This window comes from Mytilus galloprovincialis, chromosome 1 (assembly GCF_965363235.1).
Source record: "Mytilus galloprovincialis chromosome 1, xbMytGall1.hap1.1, whole genome shotgun sequence".
NCBI lineage: Eukaryota > Metazoa > Mollusca > Bivalvia > Mytilida > Mytilidae > Mytilus > Mytilus galloprovincialis.
In genome coordinates this window covers 93,452,339-93,461,776 of record NC_134838.1, presented here as the reverse complement: position 1 = coordinate 93,461,776, position 9,438 = coordinate 93,452,339, and the positions used below count along the sequence as shown (strand labels likewise).

General features: G+C 32.4%; 1 long non-coding RNA gene across 1 annotated transcript; it reads right to left on the bottom strand.

The window, feature by feature from the left end:
* Window positions 1-419: 419 nt before the first annotated feature.
* Window positions 420-4,615, bottom strand: LOC143045140 (uncharacterized). Its single transcript, XR_012968882.1, has 4 exons — window positions 4,481-4,615; window positions 3,411-3,650; window positions 2,720-2,830; window positions 420-932 (listed from the first exon to the last, which is right to left on the bottom strand). It is a non-coding gene; the product is annotated as an uncharacterized LOC143045140 (long non-coding RNA).
* Window positions 4,616-9,438: the final 4,823 nt, after the last annotated feature.

The window sequence follows — 9,438 nt, the reverse complement described above, 5'->3', positions numbered from 1 at the left end:
GTGAAAACAATTTGATATGAAGTAAATCTTTTGTTTCATTTTTTTTTTAAATTTCCAACATGAGACATTTGCCTCATTTGCCTCAATGTAGTTACGGCCTTGCTTGGACAGGAGTTAAAGCTAGCTTTACCATACTAGTTTATGATATCTGCTGCTGCTAATGTGTTAGATTCTTTTGAGTACTGAAGATAAACACACATCCATCTGAGCAAGAAATGGCCACCTTTGGTAGAACGTGCCCAAATACATGTACCCTCTATGTTAACTTCATGAAGGTTTTTTTGTGTTTGTTGAACATGGAAATCTTGCAAGATGTGAAAGTTTTATATAATCTAATCTTGTCTCAATTAATGTGTTCGGATAACAATTTGTTAGGTTTACAAATTCAATGATTTCAAATCTTAATACATATAACTCCGTTTATCTGACGTATTATTTATTTTAAGGCAATTATTTGAAAACGCGACATATCAGAAAACGGCAGCGATGAGAGATCGGTTTTTAATTCGATTGAGATGAGTTGAAATGCTGATGCATTCATCACATGTAAGACGTTACACCACTTTCTCAAGTTCTGATAGCAGTTTGTTCAGTACAACACAGCACAGCATTTTTAGTGCAACATTTGTCGTGGATAAATATGCGTAGCTGATACATAGCAAAGAAAGCCATGTGAACAACAGGAACACCAATGCACGAGAGAACTACGACATATATGATAGTCGTCCCAGCTTGGTCCCAGTCTAAAACTGGATATATTGCTGCTCCATCTCCTCCAACTTGATAAATCACGGAAAATATTATATAAATAACACCAATTATTAACGGATATATAACATGTAATAATCGAACAGGCTTGGCACAGACAAAATGATTCAACAGAACATACACTGAGTTTATGGCGTGTTTTTCTATACTAGTTGGATCACCAGCTGAAAAAAAGAGATTTTCAATATTAAATTCATTTTGATATTTCTAATCCGAAATCAAGACTTGTATTGACTTTTAAAAATAAAGTCATGAATCTAAAGCCTTTCTTTAAAAAAGCAGTATAATTTTCTGGAAGTTAAATTATTACATTATTGTTTCTTTTTATCCAAAGTTTTGTTTAATAATTCGCGATTAAAGATAGTTTCTCGGTCTCACCCGAATATTAACTCTTCACAGATCACCTATGTTCTATTTGTTACGTAACAAAATCAATTACTAGAATTTGTTTAACAAAGTTCCGTTTTTTTGTTTTTTTTTAATTTCTTTCTTATATGATTGTTTATATATAGTATATATATGTAGGATCACTGAATAATGTATATGTATTGTGTGCTCGTATGAATACTTTGTAAAATGCAACTAACACAAGATATAAATATAAGATATATTTTGCTAATCAAATCTCCTGGTTTCATTAGCAATTAATAACACAGGGAGGAACCTTAGCTTCATTGTTGTAGCGCTAAGGGACATTGTTCACAACCAGTAGTGAAATAAAATATTTAAAGTTGAAAAAAAAGAGTTTCTTTAACTTCTTATGTCCTTGTAACCTGTATAAATCTTATTGATTGTTCTTACATGTCAAATGATTTAATTTAGATCTTTTGGATAATGTTATCGTAATTTGTTTATCATACTAGTTCTAACTCTTGAGCAATAATGTCATAATGCATGGTTTCCCTATTTGACTGGTCTAGACTTTAATTTGTTTCTTAACTTTTTAAACTCTTTCTGTTGCATGGTCGAGTGGCGACTATTTAATTTTGATAACTGTCCGGGACCAGTTCTTTTATATAACAGTGGCTATCTTTGTATATTTGTTTGTTGTTTTGTAAGTTTCCTTCTCGGGTGTACTAATGAAGGTTTATATGTCATTTATAATTTTTGATGACCCTTAGCTAGCCAGATGCCAGAATTATATATGCTATTCATATCAAGATTATATATGCAGTGTCGTTGGGTAACTAATTCTAATTTCATGTTTCTCTGATATTTTCAACTGCACTTGTGTAAATATATCCATTTTATTTTGGTTTACTATTTTTCTCATTTGTCCTACGATTCAGGGATTGCCAATTGCTATAGAAGCTTGTCTATTGTAGTTGTTTTGTTGACCGCAATATATCTCTATTGGTTTGTTTGTGTTGTTTGGTTGCTGTGTCATTGATATTTAACCTGCACTTTTTTTTTGTTACAAAAGCAGCTCATAGGACCCTTTATTGATATATTGTTAAAGTTTTTTTTTATATATAGAATCATTTTCATAACAGCGTGGACAACCAGAATACTTATGTTGTTAATACTACTGAATCATTTACCTTTAACGTGTTTGTCATCGGCTATCGATGACAGTGTTTTTACACTTACCTAGTCTTTCAGGGGCCTTCCAGTGGGAATTTAAATAGAATATAAGAGTAAATTTCATGCAGGTGCACGAGAAGAAAAACAGAACGTTTAAGTATTCAACATTTAAATCAACACACAAGGTTAAGTCCTTTGCTAGTAATACATATTATTTGATTTAGGCGTTTAGAAAATTTGACGATCAAACAGTTTAAATGTCTATAACACTTACGATATGACAAGTGGACGAAACAGACGAACGTGCATCTAATCTGACCCAGTCAATTGATAACCTGAGAGCGTTATGAAATGGTCTTGTCAACGCTGTTACGAAAATGATTTTATATTTTATGACATATAAATGAGATTTCATAACTTTACTTACTTGGTCTCAGTAAGCCATAGAATGCTATAGTTATCAAGACACTTATACTGTTATTAATCTCAAATAATATCCAAAGTAGTTTTATATACCATGGCATTTGATCTTTATTATCTGGAAAATATATTTTGTACACAGGAGTTAAAGACCTGTATCATATATCGATCTATAGAATCATGTAAGAAAAAATATAGTGAAATAAATTATTGACGAATTGAATTGATGTCGATAATATAGTATAATAATAATAACTATCAAATGGCCGGGAGGCTGCTTTGATGATAAATATAACTGTTCTGAATCAGCAAAATGAAATATTTTAAACTATAAGGTACAAGATGTTTTTATCTAACAGTAACATATATCCAATGGAAGACTCTTTGCAATCTTTTTAGTTGTTTTGGTGCCTATTCTCTTATCTTGAGTGACAGAGTCCGTGCTTTGGTTTCAAGGAATCCTAAAATAATTTTGAACAAAAAATGAAATAGTCTGGCGTAAATTTTTTATGGATGCGTCTAAGATCAGCTTTAAATTGTATGATCAGATAACTTGTTTAAGATGAGTTCAAGATATAAATTGTAGCCGGTCGAACGGTTGAACTTTTAAACCACTGAAATATCTACCATGTTAGGTTATTTTATCGGGTTTTATGATTATTATACTAGTAATAATTATAACAGCAATAAAAACCTACCTGACTTAGGAGATAAATGTATAATATCAGATTTCCTCACATGGAAATATAAAGTAACAATAAAATCCACTAGATTATGAAAACCACCAGCATATAGCCCCAGTTTGTCAAATATATGAAGTAATATGGATCACCATCTCCACCATTTTTGTATGCATTGTATGGATCAAGAGAAAACCATACTATATGCCATACTAACCAAAATCCACTCCATATAGGATATAAGATTCTAGGACCACACTATTACAAAAAGAGAAAGAAGAAAGATACATACATTGCATAAATCATCAATGTTTACATTGTGACATTGGTGTTTAGACATTTGTAGTTTATCATCTTCAGCATTTTTTTTAACATGGCCCCCGAAATGCATCTTCGGTAGCCAAGGGTTACGATTCAGTCCCCTCCCCACTACTTTCATAATTGAGTTTTAATTTTATACCATCAACATTAAACGAAAATGCGATAATGCATTTTAAAATATAAGAGTAATGCTCACACTTAATAATATTGGAAGTCAGTGCAATGAGTTAAGGTTTGTAAGTCTTTAAAAGCACTATGTTTAATTTATAAAATGTAAACTTGTAACTATGTGATCATGACAGACTTGTAGAAAGTAGACAACCATGGTGTTTTTTTGTGTTTTGCATTCAGATGTGTCTTAATGATGCAAGTTCTCGAAATGCTGATCTATAAGACCAAAGGTCTGTCCCTCGAGGAAGACTGACAGAGAATGCACAAGAAGAAAACATGGCTTTTATTCTGTATGGAATCTTGATAACGAAGTGCGAAGTCACAGGAAACATACAACAGGAGTAAAACCGATGTTATAGAGACGAATGAAACAGAAACAGTAGATGTTTGAACTCGTTGGTTATGTGACCGAAAAAAAATAATGTCTAGTTGAAGATTTTTTTTATAAAATAAGATAATCAGGTCAGCTCTCCAGTATAAATATAAAACTATTTTTGAATTTTATAATTTTATAATGACACGTTGATAAAATAAAAGAAGCTTTTGAATTGGATAAATGATATATAAGCTCATAAAATAGATAAGTAACAACATACCTCTGTTAGAACAAACAGTTTAGGAGAATCATGATCAAATACATAATTGCTACATTGAAATTCCTTCTTAAGATCGTCACATCTTGCCATCTTACTGAATAACCAAACCTGTAATATACATGTACGTATGTACTTACAATGTTTATAAAACGACTTTTTAATATTGGTCAGGCATTTAAATGGTCAAAGAAGGCTTCTACACAATGAATAAGTCGATCTTAATCCAATTTCAATCAATCTAAATAAAGTAATGAACTATTTAATACCGATTAATAATTTTTAAGAAAATAGACAATAACGTTAATATGATCTTCCTACAGACAAAAACATTTAAAAAAAAAGAATGTGTTTTCTCTAAATTAGTTTAGCCATGGAGATAAAAAATCCAAACTCGGCGAGAGAAATTTTATTTTTGCAAAAAGCGTACTTACAACTTGTGTAGCCTGTATTTAGTTGTCCGTTGCATTTATGTTTTCATTTATATAAGATTTAAAAAAAAAAAAAATGATAAATCATTACGTTGTTACATTTTTTTCCCATCCTTTCTTCACGATTAAGTTCCGGCTGTGAAGGACTTTAAAACACTTGTTTTTGTTTTAAAATAACAAGGTAAAACACTTGAACGACAAATAACGTTTCATTTAAAAAAAAATCGCAAGGGTTCCGCGGAATCCAGTGTCTTGCCTACTTTTGCTGTTGTTTACCGGGATTTTTTAAAAAAAAATTTCCTATAGATACTATCTTTTGATTGTAAGAAATTTCTGTCCAAGTTTGGGAAAAATCCAGGATGGTTTATGAATCTAATACATGTTTTAAAAACTTTAACTGCATACAGTTTTTTATGTTAACTGGAAGAAATTTTAAGTCCATTTATAAGTAATATACGGATAAACAGGACATAAATTGAAAATTTTCTTCTAGATACTAGCTTTTGATCATAAACAAGCTTCTAAGTTTGGTACAAATCCATGTTAGTTTAAGAAAGATATTAACATTTCAAAAACTTTAACCACAGAGTGAATATTTGTGGACCACGACGCCGACGACAGATCGTAGGATCTATGTATCGTTTTGGTGACAGAAGTCGCAGGCTCGTCAAAAATCATGATATCAATAGTTGAAACATTCCCATAAAAAACGCAAGTGCACACACGTACGCGTGGCATGCAGAGTATTCAATATAAGTGAAATGCACAATGGTGAAATAGTATCATGGCATACCTTTAGTAGTTGTTTAAAATGCTATACATATACATAATCTTTTTTTTTTACATGAAATTTTAATTGTTTTCAATCTTTTCGAGAAAGAATTACAGAGTAGTATAGATAATAGTGCCAGTGGTGTCAAAATGGATTTTTAACCATTAGAAATTTGAAAATCATGGGGAATTGTTTACATATGTTACGATTAATAATGATAGAGTATTTTCTAAATGAAGTATTACTCAAAGCACTTTGGAATTTATAATTTTATAATAAATCCAAGAATGTGTCCATAATACACAGGTGCTCAATCGCACTATTACTTTCTATGTTTAGTGAAATTGTGACCAAAACTCTAATTTGGCATTAAAGCGAGAAAGATCATATCATAAGGCACATTTGTACTAAGTTTCAAGTTGCTAGGACTACAACTTCATTAAAAGCTACCTTGACCAAAAAGTTTAACCTGAAGCGGAGCGGACGGACGGTACGGCGATCGAACGAACAGACGGTACGGCGATCGAACGAACGGACGGTACGGCGATCGAACGAACGGACGGACGAAAGGACGCACATACCAGAAAACATAATGGCCGTTAAAGGTCTCACCTGTATGAAATAAAATGCTAATGTTGAAAAAAGAAGTAGCTAAACATGCTACATATACGAAATCTACGAAAATAAACCATAACTGAAGATACAATGTCACGTCCAACAATTTTCTAGGAAATAAGGCATGTCAATTATAATACAAATTCACACGAATATTAAATGGTTCCCTTTAAACTGATCTATGTATAAGTTGTAACATGTAATCCATAAACTTTCAAAGTCAATAAAACATGGCTGAGGGGGATAAGGTCAACTAATCTCCATGGGAATGAGATGCGTTTATGCTTTAACAGCTGACCTTTCATTTGTGGCTTAAACTGACATAATCACAAACTTAAACATTTAACTAAGCAATAGCTTTAAAATAAATAGACCATCAATAATTGAGTTGGGCCACATAACCTCCATTACAATGATATACCCCGATACTTATTCAACTCCAAACCATAACTCATAAAGTCAATCACGACCATCCTTTTGAGGTATGGAACCTCGTTGTACAAATTCATAGAGATCCATACACGTATACACACGTTATTGTCCCGAAACAAGAAAAATGCTTGTTCTTGACCCCTTGTTCTCTAAACGGTTAGGACAATAACCCCCAGAATCAATCCCAACCTAATTTAGTGGTATAAAAATATATGGAACAATTTCATTGAGATCCATACACTTTTACTGAAGTAATTGTCTGAAAACGAAATGTTTTAAGACAACGACGACATCTTCATACTAGTAGAGGACCACACATTGTTGATGCCGTCTTCACCAGAAACAGCACGCCAAAGTTTCGGCTTTTGAATCCGTCAAGGTGAGATAAAGTTCTTATCAAAACAGAGTTTCATTATTCAGTTTTGCAAAGTATTTTTACTTTATAATTTGCATTCTTTTCCATTTTACGTCGCTTATATAACACGTATTGAGTAATTTTACTGATAAAAACGAATGCATATGTTTCTAGTTTTCATGTTTCGGCAACCATTTTTTTTAAGATTCTCGATTTTGCAAAGATTGTTTTGATGATTCGTTATACCCCTGCCACCTCATTGCAAGCTTCTATTATTTACCAAGCCACGTCGCACATCGATTACGCATTGATGATTCGTTATACCCCCGCCACCTCAGTTCAAGGTTTTTACACAAACCTTAGCAGTACATCAATTACGCATTCAAGTTCTTACACAAAAAAAAGATACTGGTACATTAAACGTAGTCACAAGTCTACAGACACATAGAAAACTATAAGAAGCGAAACAGAAAAATAAAAATAAATAGCATCTTTATTGCTCTATTTATTGTATTGATTCATGTATCTATTCCAACGACTGATTTCCAGTTGGGGATATTAACCAATGGAATAGATCTTCTTCTTCTTCCGAATACGGGAGTATACTCCTATGTAGGAGTGTAAGACTTCCCGGAACTTGTGTGCTATGTACATATGGACTTAATTTGAAAATAATATCACAAAGAAAAATCATTAACAATAACATATATACATAATGTACAGTGGCTTTGTAGTTTAATAAGTTGTTGTGGATCCTTCAAGTGTTAGAGTGGATATGCCAGGGTGTCAGACATACCTATTGCTTCAGGTAGTGAGTTCCAGTCTGAAATAGTGCGAGGATAAAATGAAAATTTATAGAAATCTTTATTTGTTGATATTTGCCTAAATTTATGTTTTCCCCTAGTACGTCTATCAGATATTGCTAAATTGTCCTTAGGAACTTCAACTAACCCCAATTTTTTTTATATAGCATAGTTAATCTAGCTTTTTTCCTTCTTATTTCTAAATTTTCCCATTCCAATGATTTAATTAGATTTGAAACTGCTCCAGGTGATCTGTCTGTATAATCATTGAAGACAAACCTGGCTGCCTTATGCTGTACCTGCTCAACCTGAGTGATGTGTTGCTTTTTACACGGATCCCAGACAGGGGAAGAGTATTCGACGACTGGACGGACAAGTGATGTGTACAGTTTTTAAAGTTCCTACGAAGAAAACCTAAGGTTTTGTTTGCCTTACAGGTAATATTGTTTATATGTGTTCCCCAATCAAGATCATGGCTTATAGTTACGCCTAAATATTTACTGTCTCTTACTGCTTCTAAAACATGATTGTGCAAAATATAATCAATAGCGGAAGGTTTACTCTTTTTTAGAAATATGAATAACATAACACTTCTCAGGATTAAATTCATTTGCCAGTCCTCTTCCCATTGTACTAAACTAGATAAATCTTTTTGAAGTAATTTGGCATCTGAACTATTATTTACATTCCTATACAATAAACCGTCATCTGCAAAAACTCTTGGATTGCAAGTTACATGTTCGGGTAGGTCATTAATGAAGAGTAAAAATAATGTTGGGCCTAAAACTGTTCCCTGAGGGACACCAGAATGATGAAGGCGATGGAAAATATCCTTTATCGTCACTATTTCTCAGCTGTGTCATCAAAATAAAATAAAATGGCATAATATAGACAAGACACATAAGAAAAATGAAAGACAAGAATACAAAAAGACCATACCACAATAACACAATAGCGAGATATATAAATACCGAGCCAAGCTATATGATTATTAAAAAGGACTATTAAAGCCAAAGCATATGTTTCTAGTTTTCATGTTTCGGCAACCATTTTTTTTTTAAGATTCTCGATTATGCAAAGATTGTTTTGATGATTCGTTATACCCCTGCCACTTCATTGCAAGCTTTTTTTTTTACCAAGCCTCGTCGCACATCAATTACGCATTGATGATTCGTTATACCCCCGCCACCTCATTTCAAGGTTTTTACACAAACCTAGTAGTACATCAATTACGCATACAAGTTCTTACAAAATAAAAAGATACTGTTACATTAAACGTAGTCACAAGTCTATAGACACATAGAAAACTGTAAGAAGCGAAACAGAAAAATAAAAATAAATATCATCTATATTGCTCTATTTATTGTATTGATTCATGTATATATTCGAACGACTGATTTCCAGTTGGGGATATTAACCAATGAAATAGATTGATGAAGGCGATGGCAAATATCCTTTATCGTCACAACTTCTCAGTTTGGTGCAACAGATTGCATGCTTATCTCAAAGTGTTTGACCGTTGTTAATTCATCAAAGTATCTTAACCAGAAACA